The 19,207-nt window shown below is 34.3% G+C and overlaps 1 long non-coding RNA gene across 5 annotated transcripts; it reads right to left on the reverse strand.

The window, feature by feature from the left end:
- Positions 1-2,616: 2,616 nt before the first annotated feature.
- On the reverse strand, positions 2,617-17,030 carry LOC103314964 (uncharacterized). Of its 5 annotated transcripts, none has more exons than XR_010335712.1 (8): positions 16,933-17,030; positions 16,096-16,233; positions 13,033-16,034; positions 12,781-12,973; positions 12,554-12,718; positions 9,883-12,501; positions 4,944-8,010; positions 2,617-4,888 (listed from the first exon to the last, which is right to left on the reverse strand). It is a non-coding gene; the product is annotated as an uncharacterized LOC103314964 (long non-coding RNA). The 5 variants fall into 5 exon arrangements; XR_010335709.1 differs by having other exon boundaries at positions 12,561-12,718; positions 16,085-16,233; XR_010335711.1 differs by having other exon boundaries at positions 9,883-12,510; positions 12,561-12,718; positions 16,085-16,233.
- Positions 17,031-19,207: the final 2,177 nt, after the last annotated feature.

A 19,207-nucleotide genomic window follows, 5' to 3' on the forward strand; every position in this document is an offset into this window, starting at 1 on the left:
TTTATCCCTATTAAAACCACTACGGTTTTGATAGGGATTTGCAACTTTTCCCTTCAATACTTTAAATAATAACTTGGATGACTGGTTACTTACAGTTGTCCTAGTTGAGGGACCGGGACACTGAGAACACTCGTCACCATGAGAACACGGTTTAAAATGAGCAAAATAATTTGAACACATTATTTCGTACACAGACTACCTGTACAACACAGAATGAATTTCTGCATGCACTCCTTGCAATTTTATAAACTGTTGAAAGCTCCCGTCAAGGTCAACTTCTTACTGCAACTACATTGGTGTATTCCATCAAGGTTAACATATAGACACAAAAAAATGTAAAAAGAAGACCTATGTAGACAGGGTGGAGTGTAACCGCCTGTTTCAAGGACATCGTTAACCTGTTTAATTTATTGAATAAATGAGAAAAATCACTCATATCCACTGCAATAATCAACTCTTTTTTATAAATGAAATGAATTTTTTGGGTGGTGTACAAGGATTATTGAAAGTGTAAGGGAGTGGTAAATATTATGAAAAAAATACAAATGTTTATAAATTTATAACATTTATTTATAAATACTACAATTAATTAATTCAATTAATATTCCATTTCATTACAAAAAATATTTTTTGAAGAGTTTGTATTTTCAAAGTTGCTTCTCGATGATTGTTGATAATCATTATTAGTATTATGGGATAAAGATGAATCAAAATAATTCCCATTTCCGCAATCAAAACTCCTCCAAGAATATTCACGATGTGGAAGACATCTTCGTAAATGTCGTCGAAGATGTTTTACTTTCAGGCGATGTCCTGGATTATTACGACACGTTATCCAACTCTCTTGATCCATGATTACTAATAGACTGATGAGTTGAGATTATTTACACAATGTTTTGTACACTTTTAACGAAATGTTTGTTTTAAAAAAAATACGTTATGTAGACTGCAATATGCGTTATCGTTTAGATGGTACATGCATTTAACTTTATCGGCGTGTAATGTTGGTTGTTGTGGAAATTCAATAACTTGTTTATGTGTATATTTTTTCAAAAATTCGGCTTTTTCTTTTCCTTTTACGTAAATTTTGTCAACATCCTTCAACACATTGTTTATAACTTGTACGTGCTTCCAATATGGAATATGTCCCATATTCCAGTCAATACAATGATAATTCTTCATTAACCATTTTACTTGTTTTTCATCTTGAGGATTCAAAAGTTGTGAAGGGAAAGGGGGTTGAAAAACATAGTGTGCGAGTTTGTCTCCTCTTAAAGCAGCCAGTTCTTTAACTATAAACTTTTTTCCAATTTTGTAACCTTGAACGTCTATAATCACTTCGTTCTCCATTACTATTAATATTAATTTAGACTTGTTTTACAGATTTTGTCAACGGTGTATATGTAAAGGCTCGGTCACTAATGACTAATGCATATGCAGTGGTTCCCTCACTTATACCGGTGTCTGTATCAAATTCAATTCTCAGTGCAATAGACTGTGTTTGTAAACCAGTTTTTTGCATCGAACAATCAATTATGATTAGTGGATAACTGTCGAAAAACTGTGTAGGTGTAATGTGTGTTTCTTTTTTATCTGTATAATAGTATCGGGATCTAAAGTTTGTAAACATTTCATATAATATACCGAAATGGTGTTTTTTATATGAAATATTTAAATTTTCATACGGATATCGTTCATTATTTAGAAATACTCTCATATTGGTTATATCGCCTCTATCAAATTTACTCATATTTTTATCAAGTTGTCCTTCTCTATTGCTTTGAAGGCCAAAGATAATATAACGAGGTGTTTCAAATTTTGTAGAGATTTTCACAGGCCAACTACACTTTGTAGTATTTGGAAAGAGTGGCAGCGAATGAAGTTCCCAGCTTCTGTACGGTACTGCAATTTCTTTATCTTTTTCAATGGTTTTTGTCAATTTAACCTCTTCCTTTAAACCGGGCACAATATGTGGAACTAGCCATGCAATTTTATCAATTACAACTCGTGCTTTCTCATTTGTTGCACAAATTAATGCATTGACATCACTATTACTACGAATTAATATTAACTCTTGCGGTATGTTTAGCATTATATTTTTATAATCTTCTGCAAATCCTAATAGTCGATTTAATGGGATACATGCTTGAAAATATCCATCTATAGGTTTAGTGGCTTCTTCATTTAGATCCCAACCAGACATTGTTAATTTCAGACTTTCACTTTGATTTAATGATGCCAGATTTTTCATAGTTGTTGTAATACCTGGCTTTGTGTTTGTATCTACAGTTACTCCACTTACTTCATACCGTATTTCACTAAACAAAAAAGCGACACCATTATTTACAAACTTGGTTTCTGTTGCTGGTACAGTTTTATTGGTTGTAGCGTCGGTTTTAACCAATTGTCCCTCAATTAAAATTAAACTATCACATGGTAGTGTACACAAATCTTCTTGTAAAGGAATTCGAATTTCATCCGTGTTTTCATATCTGGCTGTATATGCCTCATGACTTTGAAATTTGTAACCTACCACACCTTCATCCCACTCAATACCCTTCTCAATATCGAACATTTTTTATGTGTATAATTCAAATCCTAATGATTTTAGAAACAGTTTATTTTTATTACTTAATTGTTGCACGTTTCGTTTCGTACTAACTGTTTTTCTACACTTTTGTTGCTTTTTATATGAGTCAGTTCTAAAACTAATACCCATTTTCTTCTTTCTTCTGCAAATGTAATCCAACTGTTACAGTCTCTTGTTGAAAATTGACCAACTTTTCATCTTGATCTATTATTTTAAGTGTAATATTTCTGATAGTTTTAACACTAATGGGTAGATAAATCACATGATCTGGTGACTGTACTATTTTAAATCCAGGTGGAACGTTTGGAAAAAATTGATAAATTATGTGTACAGGTTCTCCATTTTTAAAACTTCCAATTGTAATATTACATTCAATCATAATCGAATTAAGTTTCATTATGTCTGCAATATTATCCGAATCTTTTCCAATATTTTTTGGAACTATTTGACTATTAAATCCCAACACTGGTCCGATAGTATTTGGTTTGGTAAAGTCAACATCTTTTGTTGCTTTGATATGTGTATGTAATGTATTATTGTTTGCAGTAATAGATAAGAGGTCATTACTGAATTGTTTTTCAATTACATGTTGTAAATAGTTGTTTATATCGGTTAATTGATAACAACCGGTCGGTATTTTAAATTCGACATCCCCGAAAAAGAATTTATTATTTTCTTCATCAATATTCGGTATACTGTTGTAGACTTCAAAATTTGTAACACCCAGTTCATAGACACCATCACTAACATCAATCGGTGGATTAAAGTCAGCACTTAGTATCGCTGATTTTCCTGTTAATACAAACAGCATCTTTGATTCGACTAAACTTATAATTTGCATGTGTGTCTATATAAAAACTTTAAACATAATTGTCCACAATTATATGAACCCATTTTCTGATATCCATCATAATTGTATGTAATGTTATTACCATCATTATCACTTTTGAAATAATTGATAATCTCTGTTGGAGGTTTTAAATTGCCCATACTATCAAAGTATAATATATTATTTTTATTTTTTACATATGCTGTCCAATGAGTTCCACTATTTTTTTCTTCATCTAAATTTATAATTCCTGTTTCATTTTTATGTATAATTTTCGGTAATTTATTACGCATATATACACCTCTAAAATTTGGAATTTGTAATAGTCGAGCAAACTTTATTATTTCAATATTAGTGAGGGCGTGACGTGGTAATTTTACTGGGAGTTTTTTTTCTGATACCATTTATATGGACCAATGTAAAGACCTTTCCCTTTAGTTTTTCCTACACCTTTACCGCTACTCATTTCCATTGCTTTATTATGCCGCATAGTTTCCTCCAACATTTTTTTATCTACCGAAGCTTTATTTACAGCAGTCGCTATCCCTGCAGCTCCTCCTCCTAAAGCGCCTAGAGCACCTAATAGTGGTAATAGGAATGGTAAAAAACCACCATATTTCTCGTTGTTTTTTTGTCTTCTTTTTTTTACCCTTTTTACTTTTAGGTCCCATTCCGAATTTTACTTTGCCTTTCATTATACCAGCAATTGCTAATGCAGCTGCTTTTTCCCCAAACGATGCGTCTTTTGCTTTTAAACGTTCAACTGCTTTACTTAATAATAACTTATCTGCTTCGTGTCGTTTTTGCAAATTAGTTTCGTTGGCGTACGATATATCGTGTTCTTTACAAGCCTGATCTAATTTATTTCTACCACTATGTCCAAGTGCAATTCGTTTTTGTAATTTGGTTCCAGGACCACAAAACTGATAACCCGGTATATGTAATTCAATGGGTAATTTATTTATTAATTTATTTATTAGACCCCAACCTCTCTTTGTCAGAGTTGAATCAATACTATGTTGAGAATCACAAGTCTGTTTATTATATAACTTCATTTATTTACTTTTATCCATACAGCAAAAGAATAATCTAGATACTAATTTAATCTAAGGTTACAAGTTGTTTATATCTAATTTCTACTCTTATTAACTAACATTCTATACCACTATCACAGCTACTTGATGAGTCGTCAGAATCATAGTCATCAGAATCATAAAACATCATTTGTCGCTCTCTACTAAAATACCACATTTTAACAGTCATTCTGTTTATTAAATTATTTCCACACAACTGAGAATTCTGTCCTATTACTGTATTACACCAAAAACACTTGTAGTTTAACACTGAAGTCACATGTAGATGACAAATGTGAAATCTCACTGCCATAAGCTTCACACATCTCAAACAAAAGAATTTTCTGTTACCACAGTCCTTTGGAGATAGGCAAAAGAGCATGTAGCAGTAAGGATCTGAAAACATTTAAAACTTAATTTCTACAAGTACATACAATCTCATATTACATACCATTGTCAACTTCCATTATGCTGATTTAAGTTAGTGGTATATAGCTATAATTTTTTGGGCATTTTCCGGATCCACTTGGCTAGCTGTGTAACACGGAGTTTTACACTTATGACAAAGGAAACCATATTTTCTAAGTAACTCTAAATTCTTCTTCATTACACGTAATATCAATACTTAAAGAATTATTCCACCCATCTGGATTAATAATTGAAATGTCCTTAGTGCTGCACTGTTCACACACAACCACTCTATTAAAGAAACGTTCCCAACCACCTTCCAAAGATATGTGTCCTAACTGGTTGTGGAAACACGTTTCTTCCACTATTATGACACCTTCACAAGTAAAACGATACCACATTTTTTACTACTTTAATATTGAGAAATACTTATTAGATACTGTTTTTGAATTTGTATTGAATTCTATATATATTAGCTGCAGTGACCTTGAATGATAAGTAAAGAGGGAAGTTGTTGGCCTTGAAAAAGTGGGGAGTAGCATGAATAACCTTGACCTTGAAAACATCAAGGTCCAATAATGCCTTGGCCTTGAAGTGGTGGAAGTGGGAGGGGTTGGCCTTGAAAAGTAAGAGAGAGAACGAGTGGCCTTGAAAGAAAGAGAGGGAAAATGGGCGGGGTCAAACTCAAGGTCAAGGTTGTGTTGTGTTGTCCCCCCATTCGTTATCTACTGCCTTGGATTTCTTTACCGTTTTATCACTAAATTTTTACTATTTGAACAAACCTAAATTAATTATTATTTTGTGAGAAAACTATTAAATTAGTTGAACGCCTGGACTGCACCGTCAGGCCGTCGCCAACTCCCTTATCTTTGCATACCCACTTTTTAAACACATGGCTTTTTGACCACCCAATCTGGTGATTTGTAACAATTTTACGGTTCTTGGAAAATTTCCTTGGGAACGATAATTTCTGAACATTTTAATGATAACATGTTTTTTTAATGCTAAATAAGTTGAATTAAATTTGTTGAAATTAAACGGTGTTGTAAGGAAGCTCAAATTCTTAACATGACTTCTAATAATTTACGCTGATGAATAGATTCATGTTGTACACCCCTTTGATTACATTCGTCACTGGATCGGCGATTGGTACGTGTTCGGATGAGGTTTGGCAATTATTTTGTACGGACCACTGTACAATGGCATGAACTTGGCGTTCTTGTATCGGAAGTTACTTTGTTCTTCAGGAGAACCCAATCGTCAATTTCTAATATGGTAATTTCACCCTTTGATTTTGCTGACGTAAGCTTGCGGGTGTCTCAAGTTTTTACAAGCCTTTTCGTGAATTTCTTCTTTCGTTAGCGGCAGATGTACTGGCAGTAAACCCGATATGACTGTATCTAATGGATTTGGCGGTTTCCTGCTATACAGGGTTTTATATGGAGAAAACCCGGTACTGATGTGTGGAACGAAGTTCAAGCAATCTCCGATGTTACTCAAATAATTGACCCAACTGGCGTGATTTTCTCGACAATATGCTCGGAAAATTCTACCCAGCTCCCGCATTGCACGCTCGCTGGGGTTAGATTCAGGGTGACGAATGGACGAAAATGTTGGTTTTATGTGGACAGCTCGCAAACTATTCTGCCAAGTGTTAGAAATAAGTTGTCCCGTGGTCGCTTAACACACATTTGGGTTTAATGTACTCAGCGAATTCCTCTGTAAGTCGTTTTGCAGCTATTTTGCCGGTGGCTTTTCTCAATGGATAGTTTGAGAAATTTGCTAAAGACGTCAATGACCATAAATACATAGGACGCCCCCATTCGGCCGGTTGGTAAAAGCCCATAGAAGTCAACGCAAACTAGGTCCCCGATGTGGTCATACAAAATTGGTGTTAATGGGCCCTGATGTGGATGGTTGGAACTTTTTATTTTTTGAAAAAGATCACAACTTCGTAACCGTTTCTTTATTGTACGGTACATGTTTGGCCAGTATTACTCGCACTTCATCGAATTGTACACTTTGGTTGCACCGAAATGGCCCAGGAGTTGGTGATGGTAATCCACGAGCATAATTACCAAACTCTCAGGTATGGCAAGGCCGGCGTCGTTAGAATATTGAGATCTGTGAACTAACACATTATTTGTGAAATTATATTGTGACCAAACCCGTTGATTTCGTGCATCTGGGGCGACTACACCGGATTGTTTGTTGGCGATTATTTGGCTCAAAACCGGATCATCTGACTGATGTTGTTTAAGATCGGACATTAGTTGCGGAATTTCAGGTGTGTTGTCAACTTCAAATATTGCTGCTATTGGATGTTCATGTGGATATTCATAACTGGCTATATCGTGGGACGGGTATCGCGATAGGTTGTCGGCAACTACATTTTCCTTTCCTTTTACCAACTCGATTTCGTAGTCGTACTGTCCTAGAATCAAAGTCCATCGGGTTAGGCGTTCTCTGAGCAATCGACAACGGCTCAGGAATTTCAAGGCTTGGTGATCGGCTCCGAGAAATTCCTTTTTCGTAGTTGTGTAGTTTAGTTCAGGTAATTTCAAAGAACGACTTGCAAAAGCGATCACACCTCGCGAACCGTCTTCCCGAATTTGATACAATTCTGCCCCCAATCCTGAATAGTCAGTTTGGACATAGAATATTTTATTCGGGTCCGGTTAACGTAGCAATACTGCTTCGAAAACCAAATCTTTTACACGATCGAAAGCTTCTTGTTCATTTTGTCCCCATCTCCATTTTTCACCCTTTTTCAGTAGTTTGTTTAGGTCTTGAGTGGCTGCACTGTATCGGGTAGGACTTGGTATGTGTAACTGCGACTTTTGTACAGAAAAGCGGTGTACTGTCTATTTTCTGGCGAAAGTAGGATTTGCCAGTACGAAGATCTCAAATCGATGGTGGACAATCGGCTATCATTTTGAAGTTGATCATTCGGTCATCAAGACAAATTCTCACGGTTCCATCTTTCTTTTTCATAATCGTCATTGAACTTGCGTAAGGTAAAGCCTCACGTTTTATCACCCCCAAATCTAACATTTCTTGAAAGGTGGCGTCGACAGCAGGACGTAGAGCAATTCCTCCATTCTCATTTTCTACAACCAAGGTATTGTTTATTCCTTTGGATAGTTTGTACTTTTCGTAGACAATAAAATAGCAAAGCAAAAATTGGTTTTATATTAATAGTTGTTTTTTTTGATAATATTTTGATAAAAATAATTTGTATGTTTTAATATTTATTTAAAAAAAAAATACAGTTAATTGTTTACAACGATCAGACCAACTGGAATTTTTTGTATTTAAAATATCTACGGATATATTTGTTTATAGTCAATCAATTGCGTTGGTTTTTTCAAATAAATAACAAAACGTTCAAATTTCAAAGTACGAAGCATGCTTTAAAGGTGTATTTGAATGTCCCGCCAATGTTTTGAGTACCACCGCAGAATTACGTAGCGCTGTAGTTTGGAACTGATGTCGGTAAGGGTGTCATCCTTTCCATAAAGTGTGTATTCTATGGACGACGACAAAACGACTGATTATGTATACGTTCAGCATTTGCTTCCGGTTTATCGACGTTTATCGCACATTTCCGCTATCGAATGCGAATATGGCTTTGCTTCCGAGATTGCTTTGTGATTTTGTGACACGCCCGGTTCCCTCACAGTGAGATTGCAGATGCGGCAAAACGTATTCTCTTACGTTGGCGGTCCAACGCAATGCAATCAAACTTTGTTGAACTAATAAATGTTTGTGATTTAAACAAACATAAAATAATAAATGCGTCAACTTTCTAATGTCCGAGCGAGAATATATATATATAAATAAAAGCGAGAATGTTTGAACTTTTAAATATGCAATGGCAAAAAATATTATTACAAATATTATTATTACGCCTTTATTGACCGATATATGTGTTGTGGTGTTTAACGACCGCGACGACGATTATTACGATACATTTATCTATATCGTACGAAGAAAAGAAGAAACAGCAATGGCGTTACTTTCTTTTATGTTAGATTGTTTCGGACAAACGCACATATTCTTCATCTTTATAAACGCTGACGATGAAAATTTTATTTTCTCGTCTGTCTCAAAAAACACAAAGACACAGTTCCCTAGTTGATTCTGCCAGTAGTAGTTATATGCTTGTCTCAAAGATTAAGCCATGCATGCAAACACGCTTTCATTAATCAAGAACGAAAGTTAGAGGTTCGAAGGCGATCAGATACCGCCCTAGTTCTAACCATAAACGATGCCAGCTAGCGATCCGTCGACGTTCCTCCGACGACTCGTCCAGCAGCTTGCGGGAAACCAAAATTTTTGAGCTACAGTTGCTAAAATCTTTACGAAAGACATTGCATTTTTCCTATAAGCCATTTCCATGTAAAAGTAATGTTCCTACACTTCTAGGATTAAAGGAAAACGAAAAACTTTTGAATCCCATTAGAAAAGCATTAATCATGGCGGTTGTTTAACTTTAAGGCGATGACTTACCTTAAATATCTAAAACATCACACTGATAGCGCGTATTTTATATCAATTTGATGAAATAAAATAACACACGACACAATCGTCAACAACATAAGAACACAACCTCAATTATGGATTACTGTTGGAGTCGTGAAAGCGACAAACGATTTTCATTCAAAGTGACAGCTATGTTGATAAATATTTGCGTCAGGTAAAATACTTCATTTGTACAGTATAATAAAATCTCGAATACAATATTTATTTCCGGAAATCGCTATGGTAAAGCATGTATCTACTGACGGTTGGCGATAAATAACTACTATCCACGCAAACTTTTAACGTCGGAACATTTCTATCGCCCGTGCTGTTATTTTTGACTGCTTTTTCTAAAAGAAGTGTTTTAGGTCTTTCGTTTTAACTTTCCAAACTAGGCTATAATCTTGATATGTCATTTTCTAGACAAGTCGTCCAAAAAAAGATTTAAATATTCTTACCTGTCTTTCTACAACCTTATTAGCGACCCCGCAGCGTTTTTTGAGTGTAAGGCGACCATTGAGCTATTACCTCGTCCTTTTCGGGAATTGAGAAAGATCCGTTTTTGGGGGAGCATTGTCACTCCTTCACTACTTTGAAATACCACGGTCACAAGTTAATAATACAGCACCAAACACAAAAAATAACAGTCACGAGCACTAGATACAAGTGCGAAAAAACTTTACAATCTTGCAACAAGGTCAAAACGCTACGCTAAAATCACAAAACACAAAAAGGATGATTAGGGCTAACGTCATTGGTATTGACCTTGCCAACCTAAGAAATAAAAATAAAAGCGTTCCAATTTTCTTTTAAAAAGTCTGTTTAAAAATAAAAATAAATCTAAGAATGGGGTTTCGAAAGTATGAAACCATGTAAAAATTCAATGTCGGTGCCACTCTGTAATTAGCACCCAAGATAGCACCAAAAATGGAGCTGGCACGATGAATATTACAGTCGACCAGATAATCGCTGCGCGCAAGGAGCTACCACCATTTCCTCTCCCCATTCTCGTTTTCTACAACCAAGTTCACACAAAGAAAATTGTCAGAATACTCTTAAATCATTATTTATAAAAACATCAGTAAGCTGTCACGATGATATGCATATCACAATTGTAGAACATCTCCCAACCATTCTAATGTGTTTCTATTACAAATTAAAACTTAAAAGTGCATTTAATTTCTGCATTTTTTATTCTCACATTCAGACAATTCAAACTAAATTTTTTTCACCTCCTTCCCAAACAGCAGATTTGTATATTTTTGCAGGAGATTAGGCTATCCAATAGGGCCTTCGACTGTAAAAAATTGTTCGGACAAACACACCTAGGAACCTTAACGAATTTTTTTAATTTTCTCAAGTTTCTCTAATTTGCAAACTTTATTTGTTTCATCCCCATCCCAAGCAGCGATTTTGTTTATTGTTACAGGAGATCAAGCCCTCCAATAGGGCCTTCGACTGTAAACAATTCATGTTTGGACAAACACCCCTAGGAACCTTGACAATTTTTCTGCATTTTTTTTATTATTTATTTTTATTATTATTATTTTTTTCATCCCCACCCCAAATGGCACTTTTGTTATTTCTCGCAGGGAATCAAGCTCTCTAAAAGGACCTTCGACTGCAAAAAACACACGTTTGAATAAACACCCCTAGGGACCATAACGAATTTTTAAAAGTTTACGAGAGTTAATCTAATTTATAAAAAAATTATGTTCGAACAAACACCCTTAGAGTCCTTAACACATTTTTTTAATTTTCCTAAAGTTCCTCTAGTTTGCAAACTTTTTTTTTAACCCTTCACAAACAGCACTTTTGTTTATTTTTGCAAAAAATAAAGCCCTCTAATAGGGCCTTCGACTGTGAAAAATTCATGTTCGGACAAAAACTCCTAGGAACCTCAACAAATTTTTAAAATTTTTCTAGATATTCTCTAATTTGCAAACCTAAATTCTTTTCACTCCTTTCCCGAACAGCGCTTTTCTTTATTTTTGCAGTAGATCAAGCCCTCTAATAGGGCCTTCAACTGTAAAAAATGTATGTTCGGACAAACACCCCTAGAAACATTAACGAATTTTTTTATTTTCCTAAAGTTTCGCAAATTTTATTTTTTTTATTTCGCTCCCTTCCCAAACAGCACTTTTGTTTATTTTAACAAAAAGACTAAACTCTTTGATAGTGCCTTCGACTGTTAAAAAATTTTGTTCGGAATTCAAAAACACCCTAACGAATTTAGGATTTTTTTCCAAGTGATACTTCTATCCTACCAACTTTAAATTTATGTCATCCCGGAGTCCAAACATTAAACATTATGGAAGAAATACTAAAGAAGATCAATCTGTTCCAAGTCCATATGGATCAAAGTAACAATATCATTAGAAATCGTCCCATAAGTCTTTCAATGGACTATATCTACACCCAGAAGAAACGATAAAATTATCTGACGAAACTTGGAGAATCTTAAACTTCAAAGATTGGAAACCTCTTTACGATAGTTATATTAAATATATACACATAATAAATAACTTAGATTTAAAAACTATTAATTAAAACTAAATTTAAAACTATTAACTATTAATTAATAATGAAAACAAATTCGACGAAATTAATAATCGAAAAAGGTCAATCGAGTCGATATTACAGGAATTTGAAGATATACATATTGAAATTCAAAAAAAGTTTCTTACCCACGAGATGCCAAATGTTAGAATCATTAGCGATAAATGCATCTCATTATCATAATAATAAATTAATATGAAATTTTTATTATAAAAAAAAACATAGTTTTAATAAAAATTCAAATCCACGATTTTCAGCTAACATACGCATAGAACAGCGTGTAAACCATAATTCTTGTTTATTGCGTAAAAATCAACATAAATTATTTAAATGTGGGGAATTTTTAGCACTTGACATTTTGAAACGTCTTGAATTGGTCAAACCTCACCAGTTGTGCAAAAATTGCCTACGCTTCAGCCACACGAACGATAGATGTTTTTTCAGAAAATGCAAACATAATTCTTTATTACATAATGGAACAGAAAATTATATCCCAGAAAATTTAGCAACCAGTACACCTAAAAATTCTGTAAGTTATTTAAGCGATCACAGAGACTAGCGAAATTTTACTGCCTACTGCCTTAATAGATATCGTCGATAACAATAATCACTATCAGACATGTCGAGCAGTGTTTGATGTGGGTTCACAAAGTACTTTCATTACAACCAAATTATGTAAAAAATTGAACGCAAAATTAAATTCTGTCAATATCTCAGTGAGTGGTATATATCAGGCTGCAAGTAAAATTAAAAGAAAAACCAAGGACACAATCAGTATCATTCTTTAATACACTAACCATTTAGTTTAGTGAAGATTTTTTTGTTGCTTTTCCTTTTTTTTCTGAATAAAGTTTGCCAAATTCCAGCATTTCCGCCATTTGCTGGACTTCTTCCTGGAAAGCTTCCTAGTAGGCTACGGCCTTATAATCCTGGACCTCCTTTTGAATTACTTAAATACACCACACAAAAAAAGACAAATCATCACTGAAACTAAAAATCCAGTTGTAAACAAAAAAAAGTAGATTTGGGAGAAATGTTGGAACTGTTACCTGGAATCCTCCAGCTGTGAAGAACAATAATATTCCAAACACTATTATTGAAGAGGGTGATGAAAACTATTTATAAGAATTAGAAAGTACATATTCTCAACAAAGGCAATTTCTAAACGACGAATCAAGAACCATGGAAGGCATAAAATCAAAATGACCTATCTTGCTCAAAAAGGCTGGTATTTTATGGCATTTCAAAAAACTTACACAAAATATTAATGTTGATGTGATGAATGCTTTGATACAAGAAAAAAATAACAAAATACTACATTTAGCAAAGTCATTGAAAATTCCGATCAGGGTGAAGACGATCATTGCTGGATAATGCTCGATGTTGTTTCAAAATACTTTAAAGAAGACCTAAATATAATTTTTACAGAAACGGATGTAAGTACTGTCTAGGAATACATATTTTATGTTGTTTTTCTTAGGATTTGACAAATATTCCAGATCAAACTCCAGCCCCAAGCATCGTAAAGTTAAAAACTGGTAATTGATTTAGCATTTACTTTGTTACCATATTACTTATTAACAATTTTGAGATGATACAAAATTTTACGTTCTAGTGGAAATCCACATAATGGACGAAGAAAATAGGACGTTTGCAGACGCATTTATAATTGCATTTGCACTGTAATTTAATTTTAATTTAAAATATCCAAAAAAATTCATTCACGCTGGAATTTTATCAGAGAAATTATTTGAAGATGCACCTAACAAGTACAATTAAATCTAGAAATAAAGTAGCTGCAAATAAGAAAAAGGTCATCACACTCATGAACAAATTGTTAAAATATACGAGCTACTAATTATGATTTTTTTGGAGACCATGGGCGAATAGGAGTCACCTATGGTATGTGAACAAACTTTAAAAAACAATTTTTAGATCAAATTCGATACAACTCAATGTAAATGACATCCATCGCCTCGCGTTTTCCTATATTGTTTTGTTAAACACATAAAAGTTTTTTACGAAAATTGTAATGTTACGTTTTATATTTAATTAAAGTAATTTGATATTTGAAATTTCTTTGTGTGGAAAATATTCCTAAACATCGTCAAAAAATAAGAAATGTTACCTGAGTAGTATGAGATATAAGACATATATAATAAAAAAAAAAAGAACAAAAAAAAACTGTGAGGTTTTAGTACACTGGTAAGTGTTATGTATGTTATGTACTATTTTACAATATATTTATGTAAAATTTTCCGATAATTTTAGTGTAAATTGTACAGTAGATATTATTGAATTGAATGCCTAATTGAATTGAATGCCTACGACATATACACATCGAAATTAAGAGATAATTCAATATTATAATCTTGGCATAAATTAGTTATTAACACCCGCTAGTTTGATAACAAAAGGGGGTCAAAATTTGAACTTCTGAATGCAAAGTCACTGATTAAAAATGAATTAAAATTACTGAACGTAGCAGTTCGCGAAGCTTTTACTTCTTGGTAAATAAGCTGAATAAAGACTAACACAAAAAAATCATACAGGTGTCAATTCTATTTTTCAAATTTATCAAATAGAAACCACGAAATCGAATTGCAAAAAATGTGCGTCATGAATGAATATGTAGAAACCATCAGACACGAAAGTCGCCAAATAGTGACTCTTGTTGAAGGATTATCTTAAGAAGAAGCTGGTCAAAGATTGGATGTGCTACAATCCAGTAGTTAGTAGAGCTTGGCTATGCTATAGGAACAATGGCAGTTCCCGTAGTAGAACAAAGCAAAAAACACTCGACCAAATGTTCCAAATAATGTGACAGGAGAGCTTATGGCAGCAGGGACTAAAGCTATAGTGTGGCAACGTACAAGTTAAAAGTCCTAATCTCAAAATAAATAAATAAATAAAATAGGTACAAATTAGAGCCCATGAAATTCCTCGGAGGACTTTACAAAAGGTTTTTTTTGTAGATTGCAAGAAATTCGGCTTTCAGAACACAAATAACAAATTGCTACTTTAGTTCAGAGTATGTCTCCACAAATGAGAGCATGTGTAATGTCATCAAGTAGTCATACACTTTATTAGTATTTCTTTTTAGTTAATTTTTGTTAAAAAAATTCAATGATTTTACAAAACCTTCTGTTCTACGCCCACTTTGGAAAAATTAGATTGAGTATAAATGAATGGGTTCTTAAAAAATCTTTTTTATGTTACTGCCAAACAAAATACTTCCACATTCAAACATACTTTCCAAAAAATATTAAATTTTAGTTATTATCCCATAACTTTTCAGGAAAGTATATTACAAGTTAGTGTGTTTTTTTTTGCTTAAATAACAGTTGACATTCTCAAATGTCAGCTATATAAAAAAATGTCTCAAATGTCGATGTATTATCGTCTCCCCGCGTGACATCTTCCCAAAAATTAAGGTTGTGGAGCCCCTTAATCTAGTAGGCTGGAGCTGGAATCACTCTAAGCCAAAAAAATAAGCCAAAACCAAAAAGGTAGATGATAACAAAACAAAAAAAGCGTTATATATTTTTGGCGCCCAACGACACGAACCCACGACCCTGAGATTAAGAGTCTCATGCTCTTACAGATTTGGCAAAATTTCAAGGATGGATACCCAAAACAATATCAGCTGAAGCAGCAGAGATGGTAACAATAAAGGCTCAGTTGACAGTATGATGGTTCAGGCGAATCGAAAAGATGTTATCGAATATTGGCTACCCACTGTCTTGTAGAAGAGCGTTGATAGTAGCACAGTAGCACATCGAATATTGGCTACCCACTGTCTTGTAGAAGAGCGTTGATAGTAGCACAGTAGCACAACGATTATTACAGATTTGGCAGAATTTGAAAGGTGGATACTGTTAGATGTCATTACCCTCTCGGGCGGTTCCCACTCCCCGTTTAGAATTGACAAACTGTCGATTGGGTCTTCAGCCCCTCGAGACGAAGTTAGTAGTTAAGAGATACGCAACGTATGACAATATTCAAATAAACCAATACAAACTATATTTTCGGTCTCTTACTCTCATCGAACCTACAAAAAGAATTTCTACAGATACCTAACTGCAGCTGAAGAGGTAATACCCAATACAGACTCAGTTGGCAGTATGGTACTTCAGGTGAAGTCGAAGGGATGTTATCGAATTGTAAGACGGGCCTTGCAAAAATTGACTTTGCTACATTGATTTACTTAATTAATTAACCAATCAGCGGTTGATGGACCATCACTGCTCCTGTAACAAATTAGAAAAATGGGGTCTGAGATTTATGTTAACATCAAGGATGCGACAACAGATAAACAAACAGTACGCTTTGACCCAACGATTTTACAATCTCTAATTTCGAGTACTACTCAGTTTACTTGAATATTGAAACTCCGCACTTTGGAGGGCCAAAAGTGCTAATCTGAAGCGCTTTCAATGCTCAATCCCCAGCACTCTGGAGAGCCAAGAGGTGCTGCGCCAAGCCATATGATTACTCCCGGAGTACCACGGAGAAATCGGCTGGAAGGCCAAATATCACTAAGACCTGGTGGAGAGCCAACCAGTCCCATCAATTTTATTTACAGAGTCGAGGTTTGTGCAATAGGAAGAGCGGAGGGCCAGCCCAGCCTAACCTCACTCTCATCACAACCACGTGGCAAGACCAAGACATTGAAAAGCGTTATAACCCATATTATCACGTAATTAGAAAGTAAGACCTGGTGGAGAGCCAACCAGTCACATCAATTCTATTTACAGAGTCGAGGTTTGTGCAATAGGAAGGGCGGAGGGCCAGCCCAGCCTAACCTCACTCTCATCACAACCACGTAGCAAGACCAAGACATTGAAAAGTGTTATAACCCATATTATCACGTAATTAGAAAGTCTAGCAATGATCAATTGTACTTAAGATTAATTATTAACGATAAATACTCTGTGAGATCAACTCACCTATTTTTTTCTGCGTCCTCACGCTACCACACTCGATTCCTTTGTTCTCCAGTTTCAACAATTGACAGAACACAATTGAGGGTTGCGCACTCCCGTCGGTACGACCGAAAGTTCATTTTATCGAAAGAATAAGTTCGAAATAAATAACGCAAATTACTTGTTAAAAATATTTAATTGTTAAAATAGGCAATTATGCTACAGAATATTGACTATCCACTGTAGAAGAGCATAGATAGTACAGTAGCACAACGAATATTACAGATTTTGAAGAAATTAAAGGAACTAGGTTAACTAAAAACCAAAGTACTGTATCTATCCTGAAAGAGTGTTAAAAATACCACAACTACGAATGTAAACAAATTGGCAGAATTTTGTAATAAAATTACATTAACTAAAACCAGAGAACATGCTAGTGCTGCGACTCAGGAGTGATTTGATTTAGCACTTCTTAATGTCGCTAGAAAAAAAAATCAGACATTTTTAACAGTGCCTCCCCATGGACGGGATGTATTTTTGACATCGAGTGCAGCCTCACACATCAGTGGAAAAATGGCTTGATCCTGACGTCACAAATGAGCATAGTGCGAACTGAGTCCAACAACGGTTTGCGCTAAACAAACTTTATTTTAACATTAAACCTGTACGCATTTAATTAAATTACTTATTGCTGAAAGTTTCAAAAGATTGCGGTCGGCAACTCAGCACTTTTGATAGTCGCTGCTCATAACCAACGACTGCAAAGTACACTCCCATCAATTACTCAATTTTGGGCTTACAAATTTTCATATCACGAAATGAATATAGGGGTGAGCCAAGTCAAGCAACAATATACAGAGTGGTCCACAACTCGCCCCCCACTTCTAGTGTTTGTGCGTTGTACAAAAGACCTTACTCCAGAGGATTACAGGAACAAAACTGTGGAAATAAACCTTTAACAGGATGACAAAGTTGCAAAAACTATCTTAGGGATAAAACAGTAATAATTTTAATTTAATTTTACTTATAGCAACTATCCATTTCCGAAATGGTGTCCCTTCTGGCCATGTGTTTAACGAGACTAAATTGCGACTGTTTAAAGAAGCACAAAAATTGCAGAAAAAGGTGCTGCGACATTTGAGAGATGAAAGAATCATTAGAAATAATTTGCGGGACGGAGAGAAGTTGGCACATGATGAGGCGTTCAACAATATAAATTCTTCGCAATATTATAAAGATGAATTTAAAATTCTAATAATGCATTTTTTTAATTAAACGGATGATTAATAGTGTTATCTATGCTATGCTATGTTAAGCTCATCCTTAAGCAAAAGTTTACAAGTGCAGCAATTATATCCCATTTCAGTTCATAGCAGCATTTTGCAACAGCGCATTTGCATTTTTTTGAATGACATGAAGCACAAATTGAGAGCTTCTGTTGGGTTTTCTAAGCTTAAAGGGTGTCGGTGAGATTTAGTTTAACACAGAAGTATTTGCATATACAGAACTCAATTTGTGCTTTATTTTTCACTCCAAAAAATACAAATGCGCTGTTGTAATTCTACTATAAACTGAAATGGGAGATATAACATGAGATGGAAAATATACTCAATTAGAGCAAGCCTTGAAAGTGAAGTGTAACTGTAGCCACATCATATGCTGTGTAAAACCAACATAAGACAACATAACTTCAAGAGTGCGGTCGTAAATAAACAGCTAAAATGTGGCAAAGGTGCAAATAGTAAATAACGACTAAAATATGACTAAAGTTTCGCAGGCATTGCTTTAATTGAGTTTATTTTCGGTCTCATCTTATTTGTTGAAAGAACTTTATAACAACCGTCTAAAAATGAATTATATCCTAGTTTGTCTTGGCAAGTCTATATATCTAAATTAGACCTACGTTGGCCGAGACAAAACACACCACAATGTAAACCAATTTTAGGCGTTTAAATGAATATGAATAAATTTTGAATGACATCACACCTTTGTGATACTTCAAATGAAATTATTTTGACCAGGCTTGGCTATATAGCGCACTAAGTGTCTTCCATTAAAGAGTGTTTCCAGATATCTTGGAAAATAAACAAAAAATTAGAACTTCCAACAAGCTCAATTATTTTACAAAAGGACAGTTTTTAAAAGTAATTGTTATATATTGTAGCACCAATCCTTTTTGTAGTACAAGCAACCTATTCAAGATGGTATTACTTCTTTTGTTATATATCAAATTAAAGTTACTTTCACAAAAAATTCGGATGTGTGTTTTTTTGTAGTTTTGAATATGTTTATGTACGTC

The sequence above is a fragment of the Tribolium castaneum genome, chromosome 11 (assembly GCF_031307605.1).
Source record: "Tribolium castaneum strain GA2 chromosome 11, icTriCast1.1, whole genome shotgun sequence".
In the NCBI taxonomy this organism is placed as follows: domain Eukaryota; kingdom Metazoa; phylum Arthropoda; class Insecta; order Coleoptera; family Tenebrionidae; genus Tribolium; species Tribolium castaneum.